Source organism: Podarcis gaigeae, assembly GCF_964106915.1.
Source record: "Podarcis gaigeae genome assembly, chromosome: 3".
Lineage (NCBI taxonomy): Eukaryota > Metazoa > Chordata > Lepidosauria > Squamata > Lacertidae > Podarcis > Podarcis gaigeae.
Genome location: NC_139680.1, coordinates 86,598,083 through 86,619,138, shown reverse-complemented (window position 1 = coordinate 86,619,138; position 21,056 = coordinate 86,598,083). Strand labels below are relative to the sequence as shown.

At 42.1% G+C, this 21,056-nt stretch overlaps 1 long non-coding RNA gene across 1 annotated transcript in view; it reads left to right on the top strand.

Annotated features, from left to right (window-relative positions):
- The window catches only part of LOC310841692, a 34,894-nt gene extending 21,967 nt beyond the window's left edge, over positions 1–12,927 (top strand). Inside the window, exons 2-3 of the long non-coding RNA XR_014562697.1 lie at positions 10,419–10,481; positions 12,794–12,927. This is a non-coding gene — a long non-coding RNA (uncharacterized lncRNA). The remainder of the gene's footprint in view (positions 1–10,418; positions 10,482–12,793) is intronic.
- Positions 12,928–21,056: the final 8,129 nt, after the last annotated feature.

The window sequence follows — 21,056 nt, the reverse complement described above, 5'->3', positions numbered from 1 at the left end:
GATTCCTTCTGGAAGCGGACAAGTCCTTATACTTCCATCTTCCCCTGTTTCTGAAAGGTCATCCAGTTGTATCTTTGTGGACTGGGAGTGCAAAGGGCCAAAGTGGTACTATTTCTTGGGATATCTGGAGGGTCTGGGTATCCCTCAGAAACATATTGGGGAGCAGGATCTGTTGGAGTGTGAATACAGCAGCTCCCTACTTTATGCTCAGCATGTCTATTTGTAAATAAATGCAAATATTTCAAAATGCCACAAGGCTCCTGTGATCTCTTTCCAAAGGAAATGGAATCACATGACTGGGACTCCTCAACACTGAAAGTGGGGTGCTTGATAGCTCTCCACAGAATCAGACCTTGTCAGTCTGTGTGTGTGTCAGCGGCATGGGGTCCATGGACTAGTGAGACTAGCCTAGTCCCCTTAATGTTCCTGGCAGGACATTTCCATGTAGCTGCTTAGCCAGGGTCTCCAGGCTCCATGTATGTGTGTGCTTTCTCTCTTCTCTCTCTCTCTCTCTCTCTCTCTCTCTCTCTCTCTCTCTCTGATAACCACTTTAATGGCTGCAAAACTACACGACCCTGCAGAGCAACACACAAGCATGAGCAGGAAGCGGCTGCTTGGCGCACGTGTGTGTGTTGAAAGCGTGGTGCTTTCATAAAATAAACCCTCAGCCCCAATCTGCCAGAACCTGAAGGATCAGCAGCAACAGGCAACAACCAACAACACAATCATAGAAAGGGAGATGATGAAGAAAGGGGGGTGTTAATATATTTTTTTGGGGGGGATCCACCCTTCCGCCTGCAGTTGTCTTTTCCAAAAAAACAAAACAAAAAACAAAGCAAAGCCAAACTTTTCTTCTTTTTGCAAGCTGCTAGGAAATGGCAAATTGACCAGCCGGAGAATGGACCTCCTTGGGAGTCTGTGGACTCTCCTTCATTGAAAGATTTTAAGCATCTGCCAGGAATGTGTGTGTGGAGATCCCTGCCTTGCAGGCAGATGATCCTAGGGGTCTCCATCTCTACATACAGTCCTAACTGTTCCCCTACGAAAAAATTCATGCACACCACTGGTGTGGGCAGGTAGGTGTTTGTCTGCTTGTGTTGATTGGCTGGTTAGATGCAAACATGAGATGGATTCTGGCCAGTATTTACAAAAGGTGCAAGCAAATAAGCTGAGCAAAGGCTGAATCTACAGAAGCATCCAAGGTGTTAGTTGAGCAACAGCTGTCAGCAGCATCAGGAGACTTTGCTCAAGAAACCCCAAAGAGAAAAGGTTCCTCACAAATGGAGTTAATTAACTTACGGAAATAAAAGGACAAGGGGGTTGCTTCTGAGGGAGCCTTTTTTCTCATCTCTCTTTGGCTGAAAGGGTCTGTGGGTAGCACTCCTCCTGTTAAATCTCCAGAGTAAAGTAACTGGTGCACTGTTAAATATTGCTATTAAACTGTTTTCTTGGGAGTTGTTTTTGATTTGCATGGAATAGATTAAAAGTCTGTTTCTAATCCCACCAGATTTCCCATGGAGTATAATTATACATGAAACAGAATAAGAAATGTGGGCCAACAATTACCTTAATTAGACTGTGGTTACGAAGCTGTCAGTGTGCCTAACCCCACCAAGTACGCAGAGAGAGGACTGGGGTAATGGAGTCGTTGATAAATGTTTGCACAGCAAGGGAATTAATTATCAGTATAAATAAATAATAGACTGTAAGACCCTCAGCCAGCAAGCAGGGCCCTGCCCTTTAAAACCACTTATACCATGAGGGTTGTCTAAGATTCTAGTCCTGTTGACAGCCCCTCAGGGAAAGCTTTGAACTCCGGCTGATCTGTTGATCCTCTTTATATTTCAGCCTGCGCTACCTGGATAAATAAGATAGAGATTGCAAAATACACAGCCTTCCTTTCCTTTCCTTTCCTTTCCTTTCCTTTCCTTTCCTTTCCTTTCCTTTCCTTTCCTTTCCTTTCCTTTCCATGGCTGTTGGCATGTTATTGGCTCAGGCACCAGGCTCCCTCTCACGGTGTGGGAACCCCTCCCAGTCCTTCCCAGTAGGAGATCAGGCCCTTTGTTTCAACCTGGGATCACCGAGATGTAAATAGTGTGTTGTTCCACTGCGCTAGGGCCCCTTCCCTTTTGCAACCTGTATTGTCCTGGCATATGTGGTTGGGCTTGAAGCAATACAGGATCCTGCCCTTGCTGGAAACCCACAGAAACCCCCTTGCTGGACACCCACAGAGATGAAACGAACTGCTCGCCTCTTCTTTCCTTTGGCAAATGATTGTGCTGTTGAAGTGGCGACAAGATCACACTGGCCTATTTATTCTGAATGTATTCCTAATGTTCCTATGTGATGCCAATAAAGGTTACTTGACTTGAATTAGGAAAAATAGGAAGCCTTATACTGAGTTAGATCATTGGGTCCATCAAACTCCATATTGCCTACACAGACAGCCAATGGCTGTCCAGGGTTTCAGACAGAGTTCCCTCCCAGACCCACCTGGAGACGCCAGGCATTGAACCTGGGACCTTTCTGCATGCAAAGCAGATGTTCTACTGTGGAGCGTCAGCAATTCTGCTATGGCAGAGAGGATAGGGATCTTGTCTGTGGAGCTGGCAGTGCAACTTTGAGCCCTTGGATCTTGCTTCTGACAGAACTGTCACTCACCAGGTGTTCAAAAGACAAGTAAGCCTTTGTTGCTCCCATTCCCCTGGTGGGATGTGAGTGCAACTCCACCTGCTCCCAAAACCCATGCCTTCTGCAGCAAGCTAATGGACATGGCTCCTTTGGAAACACAGCTGTGAGCTCCCTTATTGTCTGTCCTGGTTCATCCATTTCCCGCCTAGCGAATGGTTTTGTCTCCCTCGTCGTGGATTCTTGAGCCCTTGCCTAGAGCAGCAGAAGTGGTCCTCTCTATGGGGCTACCTTGAAGTGAGCTCTGTAGGCCATGTGTTATACTGCTTTTCCTCCCTTCCCTTTGTGTGTTGAGGGGATTGGAACTCCTGTATGCAGGGATGCCTGGGGAACTTGGGTGCTAGTGTAGGGTGCTGTTGGCATCATTGTGCCTGGAGTGTGGGTGGGGTTATCTGACATAGTAGGGATATCTTCCTGTCACATGGGCAGATTGGCTCTTCTCATAACAGGCTGACATGGAGGAATTACATTCTCTCTGTAACATGTCTATATCACTGCCATGTCGTCTCCTTCTTGGTATGCCCCCACACACCCAAGTCTGTGAAGCAGGTGGCCTCACGGCTTTGGAACTGCCTCTCAGCAGATCTGCAGTGGGGGCCAGCCTAACCAATCCCTAGGCACACTTCTGTTGAATAGCTGTCAATGTTTCCCTTTTTTAAAGGGAAATTCCCTTATTCCAAATAGGATTCCTCACAAGAAAAGGGAAAAGTTGACAGCTATGTTCTGTTGGTGATTTGTAGTAGTGAGGGTTGTTGTTGTTTTGTTTTTAAATGTAGGTTTTCTTGATGTAAGCTGCTTTGGATGGGCTTTGCCTAGAGAAGGAATATTTTTAAAAAATAAATAAAATCTCTAATGACATCTCTGCAGCAACATCTCACCGGCACATGATTATTGAATACCGGCAGTCTTGGCATGAATGTTGTGGATGTAGCCATTGTTTTTGCTCCATTTTGTGGTTCTCAGAGCAGTCTGCTTTGCCCTTCTTCTTTTCTTGACTGGCAAAAATGGGATAGGAAGCTGTGACAACCTTGAATCTCGGTGCATTTATGGAACTAGGGTATACGATTGCTTTGATAACTTTTCAGTAATCAACCACCAATTCTAATACCTTTCTAGGGATGTAAGGAAGCAACAATTTCCCTCCCAACCTCTGTTTCTCACAATCAGTGCTGTTTAGGTTCCGCTACAGTTTGGATTCCACTAAAACTTACGTTATTCGTCTCCCTTTCTGCTCTGGCTGAAACTAACATAATTAATTATGTAATTAATTGTGCTATTAATTCCTATATACCTAAGTGGAAGGGAAATGTTAAAGACCATGCAGAAAATATTGTAATTGTCTCATGTTCGTAGACTTAAAAACAAGCAAACCACTGATAGCTAAAACTGCTCGTATTCACTTGCGTGATTTCCATTCCTGACCTCAGACAAACATGCAAATTGTGGCAATTTCTACTCCCATTTCTGCTTCTAATCAAATTTGCTTACATTCCTGCACTTATCTCTCCTTTTTTGCCACCATGAGAAATTGGGATATTTATCACATATTGCTCTAAACTCAGTAATATGTAAAAAATAAAATAAAATAAATCCAATAGATTGGGTTAATGTGAGCAATTGAGTGCCTTGATAATACAGTAAAATACTCAGCTCAGCTGGGTCTTTCTTTCTCTTTTCTCTCTCCCTTTCCCTCGCTTGTCTCCTTTTTCATTGGATTTCTGCAATTTCCCCTTGATACTGTCAATTTTCAGAGCCTGCATTTAAATCTTATGAGTTAATATTACAAAGTGTTAAGAAAGATTGAAGGGCAGCAGTAACAATATCATTTTAAATGTCACTGTAAATTATTTTTCTCCTTTTTGTGGGGGAACGTGCTTCTTGCATGTTTCTTTTCATTTCTTCCCCAGGTATGCAATGTCTCCTTGTTTCACATGTTTCCATACCCATACGCCTCCACATTTCTAGCCAAAGACTAAGGAATACCTGGCCTAAATGTCCTCGGCTAAGGCTATCATACTTTTCCTATGTGAACTCCCCAGTGTCAAAGCTGGAGCCAGATACAGGTCAGCAATAAAGCAAGCAGATCTCCATTGACAGAGACGTTAACTCTTGTTCAATGAAACAAACATACAACTCAGCCTAGTGGTCTCAGCAACCCTTCCCAGTAGGTCTTGCCCCTATATGGAGCAGTTGCCAGGACTGAAGGTCCCTGCCTTCCACACCTCCCTAAGACCCCTCCTCTCTCTGATGTTTCCCAAACAGTCTCAGACTGCACCTTCACCTTCTGACCTCTGCTCTGCTTTTCTAATTACTCTGCAAATTCTTGGAGACCAGGGATGTGGGAAGCTCATCGCAGCAGGTGAAGGAGACTCCCTGCAGCCTTCAGCCTTGGAGTCTGAACTGCTGCCTGTCACAAGCTCTTCCTGCTCATTAAACCCTGTTGCCCTTCAGCATTCAGTCCCTACTCCCAGCTTTCTCCCTCTGACCTCTCCTCAGTGTCCCACCACCAATCCCCTGGCTCTGAGCCTTCCTCCTCTGAGGTTTCCCTTGGGGGTTCCCCGGCTGGTGCTTCCCACCACTCCCCTTCATCCAACCAGTTCATGACACCCAGCATCCTTTGCAGTGTCATGCCCCAGCATCTGCTACCTAAAGCAGCTGCTTTACTCAACATAATGATAGGGCTGGCCTTAAACATAAGCTGCTTTCAAGACCATGTTGAGCAAAAAAGGGTGACCATGGAAGTAAGGTAAAGGTAAAGGGAACCCTGACCATTAGGTCCAGTTGTGGCCGACTCTGGGGTTGCAGTGCTCATCTCACTTTATTGGCCGAGGGAGCCAACATACAGCTTCCGGGTCATGTGGCCAGCATGACTAAGCTGCTTCTGGTGAACCAGAGCAGCGCACAGAAACACCGTTTACCTTCCCGCCAGAGCGGTACCTATTTATCTACTTGCACTTTGACGTGCTTTTGAACTGCTAGGTTGGCAGGAGCAGGGACCGAGCAACGGGAGCTCACCCTGTCGCGGGGATTCGAACCGCCAACCTTCTGATCGGCAAGTCCTAGACTCTGTGGTTTAACCCACAGCACCACCTGCGTCCCCATCGCTACCCGCGTCCTCATGGAAGTAGATAATGCCAATAAAACTTAGGAAAATGCTTTAGTGACCAATGACCTAGCAATTACTAGCTAATAAAGTTGCTAATTACGTCAGCAACATGGATCCACTGAACATGATTCACAGAAGGTACATCTGCAGCCAAGACCGCAAAGCTAATGGCTGTGCAGGTAAGTTAATCTCCTTTTTTTTTTTTTTTTTTTGGAGCAACCCACTATCAGTTTCTTTTAGCACTGGAAGTTCTCAATTACCACACTGTCTTATAGGCGCATGACATGAATGAAACAGAGTGGCAATGTGTTGGATGACAGTAATTGGGCAGAAAAATGATTTTCAGTGGGGACTCTTATCTGCTGAGTGGCTGGAGTTCAAAACAGTTAAGCACTGCATCTGCCCTGATGGGTAACATTAAACAGAGCGATGGGTAAATCAAAATGTGGCACACGCCTCCGTCCAAAGAAGTTGCTCCCATAAAAGACATTAATGATCTCTCATTCTCAGGGATCAGCATGGCAATAAGTCCCAATACCAAACTCCTATGGAGTGAATTATTATAAGCTTTTTCCCCCTCCTTGCTACATCTCATAAGCCTTTAAATTCGGGAACCTTTCAGCCTGACCTGTCCTGCAGAGGGATTTTGTGCTCTACTGATAGAATACAGGAGAATAACAATGAGCTCCTGTGATGGAGACCCTCCCATCCTGTAGGCCACGTGGGACACTTACAACCCCACTGATAGATTCAACAAGAGGCAAAGGTCATATTAATTACTCAGCGTGGCTACCTGCTGCCTGTAGATATTCTTTCCATTGGAAAATCTGTTCCATTAAATTTTTTGTTAAATGTGGGGTTTGAGGGTGGGCTTTTTTTCCCCTAGGCAATGTCCACATAAGCCTGGGTGATTAGCAGAGATGTTCAACTGACTGCAGGGCTAGAGGTTATGAATTATTTATACAAGTTGAGGGAATAACATCAAGCCCCACATTTTCCATTTCTGTTGAAGCCTCCTGTCAAATGCAGAAAAGGTTAATTAGTTGTCACGCGGGCATTTTGGGATCAGAGCTCTGCTCCCTCGCTTGGAAATCTGCAGCATCTACTGTGGCTCTTTGTTCCCCCTTCCCCATTCCTTCCTCACCATGGCATAGCTGCAGGGAAAATGACAATGGGTAAAATTATTTTAGACCACTTACAGATGAGTTTAATCCCCTAACCAACATTGAAGGAAGTGACTGAAGGGTAATCTCCCTAATGGTTCCAATAAAAATCCCCCCTGTATTATCAGATATAGTTTTGTAAGTCAAGAAACTCCGGGTGATGCACAGGATTCCCCCAATTCCCCTATTTTGTTCTTACAACAATCCTGTGTGATAGGGTGGGGTGAGGTAGGACTGACTCAAGTAAGCCCAGTGAGCATCTGAACCCATCTCCCTGGTCCTCCTAGTCCAACATGCTGGCCACTGCAACATGCAAATAGGAACTGTGTGGTGAGGCTTTGAAAGCCCTTTGTGACTCTCAAACAGAGGGGCTGCACACGAGAAATGGGCAGGATAGTAAAGGGCTTTCAAAGCCTCCCAGTGTTTCTCCTTTCCATCCCCAATGTTGGCGATGGAAGGGAATTGTGGGGGGCAGGAAGAAGAGGAGGAAGTCTCCCATTTGTTACCTCGCCGCCACCCCCATGACTGCTACCACCGCTAAAGGAGGCACACGATAAAATGCAGCCTTCTCAAAGCAAGTGCTTGGAAATGCCAAAAGAGATGTTGACAAGTGGGTGGGACAACCCACCTATCAGTCATATGATATCATGTGATCAACAGGTGGCTAGATCCACCTTCCAGTCAACTTTGGTCCATAAGGCTGATCCCCACCCCTGCTTTAAACTGAGTCAGACCATTTGAGGCTGAATGTTCTGTTTCATTTGTTGCTAATGTTTCCTGCTGTTATGCTCAAATAATTATAAATAAGGCAGCACACACATGCATCTGCTTTATTGGAATCCAAACAATCTGTCATTGCAAATGTCAGTTGGGGTCACTACTCTTTGCATTTATATGTGTATCAACCCTGCTGCAGAATTTACTGCAACAGAATGTACTTGTTTGACACACACATGGCATCATGGGGCCAGTCAGTATCTATGTAGGAAGCTGCTTTATTCCGGTGGTCAATCAAACTGAGCATTATCTACACTGACTGGCAGTAGGTCTCCAGGATTTTAAACAGAGTTCATTCCCAGCCCCATCTACAGATGCCAGGGATTGAATATGTGACTTTTTGTGTGCAAAGCAGATGCTCTACCACAGAGCTATGGCCTTTCCCCAAGAAGCAACTCAAATGCAGTTTGTGGGTTGCATATTGAAGAGCCAGCACCTAGATACTTGTGGGAGATTGCATTCAAATACAGTTAGGTAGTACATGAATGGGTTAGGACAATAGAGCTGTGTCCCTAGACTCAACATAGGTCATGTTCTTTCTTCTCTGATGAGGAAGGAAGTGAAACTTTCTTCTTCCTGTACCCTAATTCTCTCTCCTCTCTGAGGAAGAGGTGTCTAAACAAGCTGCAAGCTTAGAGCACATCTTTGAAGCTATCTTTCTTTATTTTATACCCAAGAGTATTCTGCCTATGTTCTCCTTGCTGCTGCTTGGATAAATGCACTAATCTGACCTTTGGAGCATTTTGTAAGTAAGGCATTTTAAACTTACTTAACAGTGTGTGGTCTGCTCATCGCAAAAGGTGTAAAAGAGAGAGGAGCACTGTTTGCAAGCAAACTAATTGGGATACAAGGGTTTAACAAGCTATATTCCTAATGCTATATTGCTGCTTGACTTTTGTGTGTTTAAACTCTGTAACTGGGGGCTTTCTCCCGCTAGAGAGTGTGTTTAGCTCTGCATTTTGAATCCAGGCACCCAGCCAATTCTTTTGTTATTTACCCCACACATGTGGGTCATGGGGATTTACATATTTTCCCTCCCACAATACTGACATGTCATCTGACACAGTGATCAGAACAACCTGATAACATATGTAACGAAGGATCGTGTTGCTAGGATGGAAATGAGGTGCACAGTTTGAGTTGGCACTGATGTGCCGAAGAAACTATGGCACAGCTAAACAATTCTCTGTCATGTTGCCCTTTTCCCTCATTTGGATGCAGCATCATGCCTCAGTCAGTTAGATGGAAAGACAATGTAGCCTGCTTTTGTTTTTTGCCTCAACACGGAGCTGTCACTGTAGTTTTATCCTCTCCTCCACTGAGCAAGCTCGTTATGTATAACCCAGGCTGAAAAGTCCATTATAAGCAAAGATTAAAATACATAAAATATACAAAAAAGGGGGGGGAAAACATATGACATTGTGCATTTACAATATCCCTGTTAACAACATCAAGCTAGCGTATAAAGTAATGCCTCTCGCTTGGCTGCATTCCCGCAGTTCTGCAACAACAATTGCAGCTTTATGGGATGGCAATACAGGAGGTTGAAGAGGGCGATTTATGTTGGTGTGGATAGAGCTCTTGCTTTGTGTACAGTTTACCTCTGGGAATAAATAGTGATATGACTCTGTTCCACAACCAGATATTTGGTGCTTTGATTAAGTTCTGCATTAAAGACACATAAAGCATTGGTTCAGCTTGGAGCCTGGCTGCTGGAAGTTCATTGCAGCTAGCATTGTTCTTTGCTTCTCTTTGTTAATCCTCAAGAAAACAAGGCTGCAGGGGTTTGGGGGTTTGTTTGTTTTTTAAAAAAGCAAATAAATGAATTGTGAGTCACTTCCCTGAAAATAAAGCAGTCTGTTCTTCCATTTTGGTTAACAAAAAGAAAGCTGGTGTCATGTAACAACTAAGAGACAGAGCTACAAATCAGGAAGTTCAAATCTTGCCTCTTTCAAGAATTCACACCATTCTGAGTTGCTTGGCTTCCATTTGTTGAATTTGTTTTGAAACGGCAGGAAGCAGCCCTCCCCCCAGATCTCCATCACCCATTATGGACAGGTATTGCTAGAAAAAGAGGTGCCGGAACTCACTATAAATGCCTCCCTTGTTCTGTTATCATGGCAATGGCACACACCTGAGACTTGCTGGAACTGAGTTCCAGTGAATTCTAGCAGGGGGAAAAGCTGTGGGCATTATACCTAAACAGTTTCAGCCTTTAGATTAAAAATGTATAAGTTACCTCTTTCAGTCTTCCAGATTTCCGCTTCTATATTTTTCTCTTTTTTCCCTTTAGTTCACAGTTGAGTTTTGTTATGTCTGTTTTGTTTGTTATGTATTTCTTATTTGTCAGAGAAAATTTCAATATAAATTGTTTTGTTTTGTTTAAAGTCATTTGGCCTCAGCCTTAGCCCCCCACATCTGCAGTATGGGATAGTATAATAGTACTGATTACAGCTTGCAAGTTTGTGGTAAGGATTACAATTAGATATTGTATGTGACATGTTTGCAACATTTGAAAGTGTCATGCAAATACTAAGTATTATTAAGACAGCCACAGTATACACCATTTCATCATGCCCACCTTTCTAATTTTTTCTTCAAGTTAAAAAACCCCATTGTTGTAACTGTTCTTCATGGAGGAATTGCTCCAGCCTAGTGATTGTCCTTTCCTGCACCTTTTCCAGCTTTTGAGATGCAGAGACCTTCACAGGATACCTAGTGTGATCTCATCATAAGTTTATATAAAGGTATTGTAATACTGGCAGACTTATTTTCAATCTGTTTCCTAATGATCCCCAAAACTGAATTCACCATTTTTCACCACCTCAGCACAGCAGCTGCCCACTGGATTGATTTTTTTTCATCTAGCTGTCCACTACAACCCCAGAATCCCTGTGAAATGATTGGTCAGCACTAGGCCAAGAAGAATTGTTTCCTTATTTTAGTTAGCTAGAGCATTAGTCTGGCACTCTTTTGGTTGAAGCCGCTCAGATCAGCATGCATAGATGATAGATAGCTATAGATGATAGATAGATAGATAGATAGATAGATAGATAGATAGATAGATAGATAGATAGATAGATATAGATAGATAGATGATAGATAGATAGATAGATAGATAGATAGATAGATAGATAGATAGATAGATAGATAGATAGATGATAGATAGAGATAAGCAAACAATATATACAAAGAACTCTATAAAACAATGTAAAATAAGAATGATTGAGATATTATATCGTACCAGTTAGGAAAAAGGAAGTTTTATCTCAGCAAGTCAAGTAAGCAGCATACTGTCGGTCACAAGAATTTGCAGGACTCTAGAGTCCTAAAAGGCAGTAAAGAGCTAGCTGTGCTTGGTTTTGCCCATTCAGCTTCCAAGCGCCTAAGTTCATTTATCCTCCTAGCTTCAGAGGTCCTGCAGCACAGCTGCTGGGAGGGGAGGGGAGGGGAGGCAACCTTCCCAGATGGCTTTTTCAGGGTGTGGCACAGTGCCAGGCACCCCTTCAAAGGTACCCATGTGGCGAGATTGATGACAATGTTCAGGCACTCCACATTTAATCATTTCATAACTAATTAATACGGTTGTTACCACAGAGTGGTGGGGAAAGGATGATTATTAAAGGTTAATGTAATTGTTGCACGTGCTGTGCTCTGAATTGCTATAGAATTCCCCCCCACACAACTCGTTTAATTGAATCTATAAGTAACAATGTGATTACATTTAATAATGTATGGGCCACAATGTTCCCCAGTGAGGCTGCTAACAGCCTACAACTCCGGTTGTGTGGAGGAGAGAGAGAATAATTCTACTGGCCTTCCTGCTTTTCTTTTACATTTGGGTGTCATGATCTTCCTCTTCTGGGTTTGTTCCCAACAGATTGAGTAGCATGGCTGCTTCACACACCACACACACACACACACAAAAGAGGAGAGACGAGAACACAAATTTGCACAAAATGCACACGTATACGTTCATAGAATTAGAAATAATTACTATAACAGAAATAGAGCACAGGTGTGTGTCCCTCACTTACATGGGGCCACTATGCACACAAGTGAAAATCGCATAAGTGGGGAGCACCCGCTTAAAAGTCCCTAAACACCTGTTGTCCCCCCGTCCCCCCCACAACTCTCTCATCAACTAGAGTTGAAGCTCTGGGGCTGGCTGGAGGCTGGAGGCTGCACAGGAAAGTGATTCCTGCTGTGCTACCCCACACATCAGCTGTTAGGCAGGGAGGCTGAGCAGCCTAAACAATGCCCTGCTGTGCCTCCAATATCTTTGGAACTTCCTCTGCCCTCACTGAAGTCCTCTTCAGGCTCTGGGAGGGGAGAGGGGGGTCTCCTCATAAGCCACGAGGACTCTTCAGTTCTTTCCCACCATTTCCTGGTTTGAATTTATCTATTTATTTATTTTCCTGGTGCCACATGTATATGCGGTCAAACGGAAATTGATTGCATGTAAGTGGGGGATGCCAGTACATTTCACAATAGCGGGGGGAGTGACCAAGTATCCCAAGTGCCTGTTCAGTCTTCTGTCCAGATGCTCACTGTCAATGGGCAGCTTCAGCAGTGGCAGACTTTGGGTTTTTTAATTTCAGTGGCATCCTGAAGCACCACCAAAATCCCCCCCCCCAGCCTCTCATCTTCCATCACTGTTGCAGCACCCTCTCAGGGCGGTGCCCAGTGCAGGTGAACTGGGCACACTCCCCTAAATTCATACCTGGCTTCAAGGCCCTCCCTGCTCTCCTTTATTAAGGTTCTTTATCATTAAACTTAGCTTGGAATAGAATCTGCATTATAATGGTCATTCATCAGGTTTGGAGAGATATGGTTGGAGCTTCTCCCAACCCTTTTTAGTTTGACCTGTTTACCCAGGTGTTTGATAGCTGAGGGTTCTATCCCTGGAAACCCAGAAACTGGTGGTTTGAGAGTAGTGATCGTAGGAGTTTTTAACTGTTCTTTAGAATGTTGTTCTTAACTGGTTTTTGGAAGTTAATGGGATTGGCTAAGAACTCATGAAGATCTAAAGGTTCAACTGCCTTGTGATTTTTTACAGACAGAGGACGAGGGGATAAGAGTCATCAGTGGGATATTCTATTTCTATAGCGGATTTCACACACAGATTTCAGGGCAAATTATTGCCCTTATTCCTCTACACCCACCAGCTGCACTTATATCAGTTGGCACTACTTTGCATCATGGTAACCAACATTTTATGAACTAATCTCAAAAAGATTTATGGTGGTGTTCAATTTGTTAATAAAGCCAATCTGAATAATAGGCCTAGTGTTACGTTTCCTTATATTAACAGGTATAATAACAACACAGAAACATGTACTTATCCTATTAATGGATTTGGTATTTCTTAGCTTAATAACTATGGCACTTGGTTCAAATTGCAGCCTAGGTGTAAGGGATTGCTTTTTCAAGACCCTCCTTGCTAACTTGTTATATTGTGCTGCCCCAAAAAAAGTGGTTCAGCTTGATCTGCAAATGTTTGCTGATAATAACACTTCTCTCTAAGCTATGAAAAGCTTCACCTGCAATTCAGGTGCCTGTTAAAGGAAGACAAAATAAACATTGCCCCCCTCCATTATTATTATTTTTTGTAAATAATTTTAATTGTTTTTAAAGCTGTATAACAAAATACAACTATTTAATTGACAAGACTGTGCCAAGATGAGAGTGGACACTTTCACATAATCAAAACAGAGGGAAACGGATACTCTGGTTTCTCTTCAGATCGTATAAATCTTTCGCCTTTTACTAAAAAAAGAGGGAAATGGTTTTGCTGATTTATTAGTGATGCAGATTCGGAAACAAGCACAACAATCTGAATATAAATTGCTTTTTATTCCCCATGGGGTGAGGAGAATATGACCCGGTGACCTATATGCCAGCTTAATCTGCTGTCCAGCTGCTAACTGTTGGTGGGCAACTTCATCTTCTTTTTTAAACATTTTGTGAATTTTTGAGAATACAACTGCAAAAATAAAATAAAAATCAATAGATTGTATAAATCAATCAAAGGAAAACAAAAAACCATGACAGTGGCTGTTCTGTGTTCTTATGGTTCTTTGCCTTTAAGTAAGACTTGGACTATGGACAACCTTTCAAATAGAAAGGAGGGTCTTTTCTGCTGTGGTTCTTCATCTTTAGAACACTTTCCCCAGAGATGTGTATGTGATTCCAATTTCTTTCTGCACCAGACCAAGGCTGTGTACACACTATACCTTCAAAGCACATTCAAAACACAGTTTCCCCTCAAAGAATTCTGGGTATTGTAGTTTTCCCCTCACAGAGTTACCGGCAACTTTTAACAAACAACAGTGCCCAAAATTCCTTGAGGGAAAGGAAGTGCTTTAAAGCATTATAAAGCTTTCTGGGAAATGATTTATAATGAACTGGGGGGGAAATGTTGAAGGTATATTTTACCACAAAACCAAAAGCTTTTCTTTTAGGATTAATAAGTCAATACATGCCCAAAGACCAGGGAAAAAAACCTATTCATGTTTTCAGTGATGGCTGCCAGGATGATTTACATTCAGAAATGGAAAGAAGAAACAGTTCCAACCAAGGAGGACTGACAGTTAAAACTGATGGAGTATGCAGAGATGGCCAAATGGGAAGAATAAGAAACCAGGAGGAGAAAATGTTTAATAAAGACGGGGGGGGGGGCAGGATTATTAAAAAGTTATTGTAAACAACTTAAAATGTTAGCAGGGTTAATGTAAAATGAGCAGTAAATAATATATAAAGAAATCTTTAGAGAAAACACATAATTAATGATTTTTTGTGGGTATGAAGAAATAGACATCAAGTGGAAGGAACCACAGATGGGGGAGAGTCAATTTGATGTTCTTTTTTGTTTTGTTAATTTGGATGTATTATTGTAAAATGGAAAATGATAAATATTTTTTAAAAAAGAAAATAAAGTATTTTGTACACCCAAGCGTTTGAATGTTGATAGTGGATAGTTTTTGGATGCTTTTTGTTTTATGGTGATTGCTTGTGATAATTTTGTGGTGGGAAATGTATAGTGGGCAACATTTAACAAGATCACATTTAGCTGCTATTATTGTTGTATTGTTTAACTATTAAATTATTTGCTGTGCAAGCCACATTGAGTCTATTGGATATAAGGTGACATATAAAGCTGTTGTTGTTAGTATTAGTATGACATAGAGGACAGTCCTTTCTAAAGTGTGACATATGGCTTCCTTGTATGCTGATGGGGCTTTGTATAAATCCTAATTTATTCCAAGCATCCCAACCAAGAGTTGGTCTACCAAAACTGAGAAGCAGCATACCCCTGTTCAGGATGGCATTCCTCTCATGAAGTTAGCACAACCGTTTTTACTTGGTACAAGAAAAGTGGAAGAGATTTTGCAAATCTGAAAAGTAAGTGGCTGGCAGAACACATTTAATAAAAGGAAACTGTTTCCAAGCCCAAGTAATAAAAAGATGCTAATGGGTTTAAGCAGAGGGTCCCAGAAAGAGGTACTTAATTTACACTTCAGAAAAACAACTGTGTGCAAATTAAACATTGATCATAAAAGCCAACTCATTAAGTTGTTCTAATTACAAAACACTCAATTGTTGCCCAATTTGAGCACAATTACCAGCAAACAAATATTTAACAACAATCCCCTTAATATATTAAGTCAATATTTTTCTTACAGACTTCCAGAAAGAAATGAGTGTCATAAATTCTGTTGAAACAAGAAACCTTTTTTTTTAAAAAAAAAAGAACTATGGTTACATATTTTGGTCTTAAAAAGTCCAGAGTCAGTTCTACAATCTGTGGATGATTGGAAAGGTCCATATCCACAGACTGAATTGTTTAATCAACTATCTTAACTAGGTAATTTTTAAAAAAAGTACTTAGAAGGAAGAAGTGCAGCCTGGTGATTATTGGCTTGTCATAACATGGAGATGTACCAGCACTAGTGGAATTTAATTTATCTTTTTAAAAAGCAAAAACCATCATACCAAATCAATGATTTAAGATGCCAGGGGTATAGCAGGAAAGGTGGCGGGTAACCCTCCTGAATTTCACAAAGGGAAGGCCACATCCAACAGTGGATTTTCTCTAGTTACCAGCTGCCTCTGCCTCAATGGAGCAACTGGGGAAATAACATTTGTAGGCAACCTCAGCATAGGAGCAGCCTAATGTAGCAACAGGCATTTCCTCAGATACCCCAGTCCCAAGCCAGAACATCAAATTGAGATTAGAAATGGACTTGTGGTATGTTGACTGTATCTTAAGGGGCCTGCAAGGAAACCATCCAGTTTTCCTTCTGGTATGGTTTACTCCAGTGGTTCCCAAGCTTTTTATGGCCAACAGCTCCTTGGTTCCACAAACTCTTCCTCAGTGCCCCCTATCTGCCTGCAGACTGTCTCGCCAGAGTGGTACATGCTCTGGTTATCTCCCGCTTGGACTACTGCAATGCGCTGTACGTGGGGCTACCTTTGAAGGTGACCCGGAAACTACAACTAATCCAGAACACGGCAGCTAGACTGGTGACTGGGAGTGGCCCCCGAGACCATATAACACCGGTCTTGAAAGACCTACATTGGCTCCCAGTACATTTCCGAGCACAATTCAAAGATTTGGTGCTGACCTTTAAAGCCCTAAACGGCCTCGGTCCAGTATATCTGAAGGAGCGTCTCCTCCCCCATCGTTCTGCCCGGACACTGAGGTCCAGCTCCGAGGGCCTTCTGGCGGTTCCCTCACTGCGAGAGGCCAAGTTACAGGGAACCAGGCAGAGGGCCTTCTCGGTAGTGGCTCCCACCCTGTGGAACGCCCTCCCATCAGATGTCAAAGCGATAAACACCTACCTGACATTCAGAAGACATCTGAAGGCAGCCCTGTTCAGGGAAGTTTTTAATATGTGACATTTTAGTGTATCTTTCATCTTTGTTGGAAGCCGCCCAGAGTGGCTGGGGAAACCCAGCCAGATGGGCGGGGTACAAATAATATATTGTTGTTATTATTATTATTATTATTATTATTATTATTATTATTATTATTATTACATACCCTATAATAAGCATTTTCCCATGAGAGCACAGCGACCATTTTGGGTTACTGTGATCTTACATGTTTCCCGCAGAGATCTTGTCCTGAAAAAAGCACTTATTTGGGGTCTCAAAACCCCCAAACCCACGTTTTTGGGCACTGTGAGAGCACAGCCCCCCAAAAGCACGTCTTTCAGGCTCCGTGATCTTACACGGGTCACATGACTCACACAGAAGCATGAATGAGAAGATATGTGTCCCGGTTTTGGGAGTCAACAGTGTAAATGTTGAGCTTTTCTTTCATTAGGGTTCAGAGACTCTTGCCTGGTCTCTGTTCCACCTCTGAATAATACCTGCTTTTTCAGGCTGGCCACAATGCGCTTTTTGTTAAAAGTTCCATGCCCAGCTAATTTCACAGCTTCAGTAGTCAACTGGCTCTTCATTAATTGAAACAATCCAGAAATATTTGAAGTTTGTTATTTTTCTCAAAAAATAAAAAAAAGATCCCAGACAAGTCCCATCCTTTTCCATATGCAAAACTACAAGGTTAGCAGGAGTTTCATCTCTTAGTACACAATGGTTAAAACATTCTGCCAACCTCACCAGCTTGCAGCTGTTTCTTTCATGTACATGAGGAAGCCTGGGGGCTAGGGGAGGGGGAAGATGCACTTCCAATTCATGTTGGTGACCTCAGCCAAATATGTCTCACTAATGGCACCGGGTAAGAAAGACTTATTAGTATTCATTTTTGCAGCCAGATGACAAAAATTGGCTAAGCCCTAATTTACTCTGCATATATGCTCAAAGTTCTCTTTTCTCACAACTGTCCAGAGGTTATGGGGCGATATTAATGGAGCTATTTGGAAAATGGAATTGCATGATAAATTTGGATCAATTAACATTTGTTTCATTCTAAATCAATGTAAACAGTAGCATTAAAATAAAAAGCTATGAATGAAAATCCCTTTCTCATTCATATGGAAACACTTCACAAAATGTTAATGTTCAGGTGGTTGGACCCAGCCTACGTTTTTACTGTTATTGGATCCTGCTGAAATCAATTGGACTTAAAATATTACTAGCTTTCTCTCTCCCTCTCTCTCTCTATATTTAATGGTACCTGTTTTCAACTTTGTCTAGATACAGTCCGAGGAATTTGATAATTTTCCTTACATAGTAGGGCTGAAAATTATAAACTTCAGAATGGAAAATTATATATTTATTTTCTTCCTTTTAAAATTCATTTTATTCTGCCCTGCCTTTCAGCACTCAAAAAGAACCACAAAGCAACTTCCACTTTAAAAATGCAAAAGTACAATAAAAATAATAAAATAAAAGCAAGTATTAAATCACAAAAGAAGTAGCAAGAGAGAGGTATCAAGCAAATGGATCTGTTCTAAAAATGCATTGTGTTGTATCCATCAAAGTCATTGTGTGAGCAGAACTTCTTTGCAATGGACTTTCCTCTCCCTTTCTTCCACTTCTGTACCCCCTGCACCCCCAAAAAGATATATTATGGGATTTTCCACAAACCTCTCTAGAGCTGGTTGGAGGAGGCATGCAGGAGGAAGAGAGGGAGGGCAAGTTTCACTGCTTGAATGGAAGTCATTTTGATTGTGCAATGAATCTCTTGCCTCAGAAGAAGGTTAAAATAGGTTCAAGGCACAGTGAAATAAAAAATCTTTGCCACTCTCCTATCCTAAAGTTTGAAAGAGAGAAGGTCATTTGAATCCCTTTGTGGTGTGGAACTCCCTTTCAAATCTGGGTGCCACCACTGAGAAGACCCACTCCTGCGTCCCAGCCAAGTGCATCTCCAAAGGTGACACAATACAGATCAGGGTCATGTGGAATGTCTCCATGCTATACTCAACAAGTATATAATATGTGTATTTGTGTACACAAATAGTTGGGCTGTACACTAATACAGCTTTTTACATGCAATGTTCATTGAGTGTACATTCTGTGCACCTATCAGAAGTGTACCTAGGATCACTTGCGCCCTTGGCAAGGAGCTGTATTAACACACACACCCCTTGGAAAAATCAGCTTTGTGCTGTGGTGCAAGAAAGATGGGAAACTTCTGCATTTGATCTCACTGCAGCAGCAGCATACATGCCTTAGAATGGTGGTGATTCTTTCCCCCTAGGTATGCCTTTGGCAACCATGTACCCAATAGTTGACCTGTAGAAATCAACAAGTCCATGCACTTTTATGCAGATACCTGCAAAAGTATAGAGGCAGTTTGTACCTATGTTCAGTGTACCATGTCAACCATCCTTAAGAGATGGCAATAAAGGTTTATAAAATTACCAGTAAATGCAGCTGACATTTTGTTGAAATCCTCTCCTCCACATGTGGCTTGGCCTGTCATCAGAATTTTTTATATATACTATTTTTATTCAGTTTCCATTTTATATAATTAAAGCACAACCTTATTTTCACACATTGGTAATTGCTTCTCTCCCTCCCGCCTCATGATTACCATAGTTCTGTTCTATGTCATGGCATTTGTACTTCTTCCTCTTTACATTTCATTTACTGTACCTCCATTGTCACCATTTTAAATAAATATATAAAAAGGTATCAATCAAAAAACTTTACAAGTTTTCTTAAGTCATTCCTGCTAGTGTTGTTAATTGTTTGCCATTGTCTTTCAAATATTGTATAAATTTACCCCAGTCTTTTTGGAAAGCTTGATCACGCTGGCTTCGGATTTTCCCGGTCAACTTTGCCAACTCTGCATATTCCATCACCTTCAACTGCCACTCTTCAATCGTTGGTAATTCCTGGTATTTCCATTTTGGGGCTAACAAAGTCCTTGCTGCCGTAGTTGCATACATAAACAATTTTTGGTCTTTCTTTGGAATTTCTTCACCTACTACACTTAGCAAAAATGTTTCTGGTTTTTTAACAAATGTATTCTTGTACATTTTCTTTAACTCATTATATATCATTTCCCAGAAAGCCTTTACCTTACTACAGGTCCACCACATATGATAGAAATTTCACTCTTTTTCTTTACATTTCCAACCTTTCTTATCTTTTGTTTTATACATTTTGGCAAGTTTAGTTGGTGTACCTCATTTTCATAATATTTTCTTTGAGTGCACTACATGGCCTGTCATCAAACTTACATTCTTGGCTGCTACTTCTATAAATCAACTCTACCCAACAAAGGTTTGTACGTATGGAAATAAGATGGCTCCCTCTCTAGGGTAATTACAATGGCTGGGGGCTTGCAGACCCAGGTGCCTGTTTGTGGGCTCCAGACCACAAAGGACTACGCTAACAACAAATGGGCGTGGGTGCCGAATCTAGCTCTGATAGTGCCATTTTCTGTTTAGGAGAAAAGACTGTAAAAGAAATGTTTTCTTGAGCCCTCATTTTGTGCTTAGATGACTACATTATGGCTTTTTCCAATATAAGCAGAGCAACGAGCCTCAGGGAGTGCCAAATAAGGACATCAAGCTGCCTGGTGGAAACAGTAAAGCACTTGGGTCTCACTGACAGACTCTGAGCCCCCAGTTCAAGAGCCCCTTTGCCTTCAAAGTCAGTCTCAAATTGATCTAAATATAATAAATACATCAACAGAGCTCCTGCAGGCGCTCCGAGTTGCAATGAATTGCTGCTTTCCAGGCATGTGCAATCTTGGCTAGCTGATAAAGCTCCATCAATAAAGAAGCATGCATTTTGAAATGTGCAGCACTGTTCTCTCCAAAACCTAAGCAGTGATGTTCAAACTTGCTGCCACCCCGGTGGTGGGACTGTACGAACTTATTTGGCCTTCCCTCCTTCCCTGTTCACATCTTCATCTTCCACCCTCACATCAGTGTGATGATCACGCACAATTGCCTCTTGCACACGTTGCAGGCTGGCGCTCATTAGAGCAGGACCGTTCATTTTGTACACATCTTGATGGTCCAAGGGAGGCTAATCTGAATCGAGCTTTCTGAAGCACATCCAACACCCACAGTCTACGTGTAAAATTTCCGAGCTCTGCGGGGCATTTCTAATTTTCCATTCAAATGATTTTCTCTTTCAGTTCCTCCACTTTGTTCATTAGAAATGTGAATTCAGTTTTAATCGGGAAAGAATCCAAGTGGCTTCTTGCTTGTGCATAAAAACGTGTGGGTTGTTGTTGTTTTTTTAAAATCACCCTTAACTACAAGCAGCATTCTGCTGCTTGCTAAATGTCAGCATAAACACACGTTTATTCGTATAGTCTTAGTATAGGCACATCTTAACATGTGCCTGGAGTGTCCCCATCCCTGTAGTACAGGAATAACCCCAATGTAAAG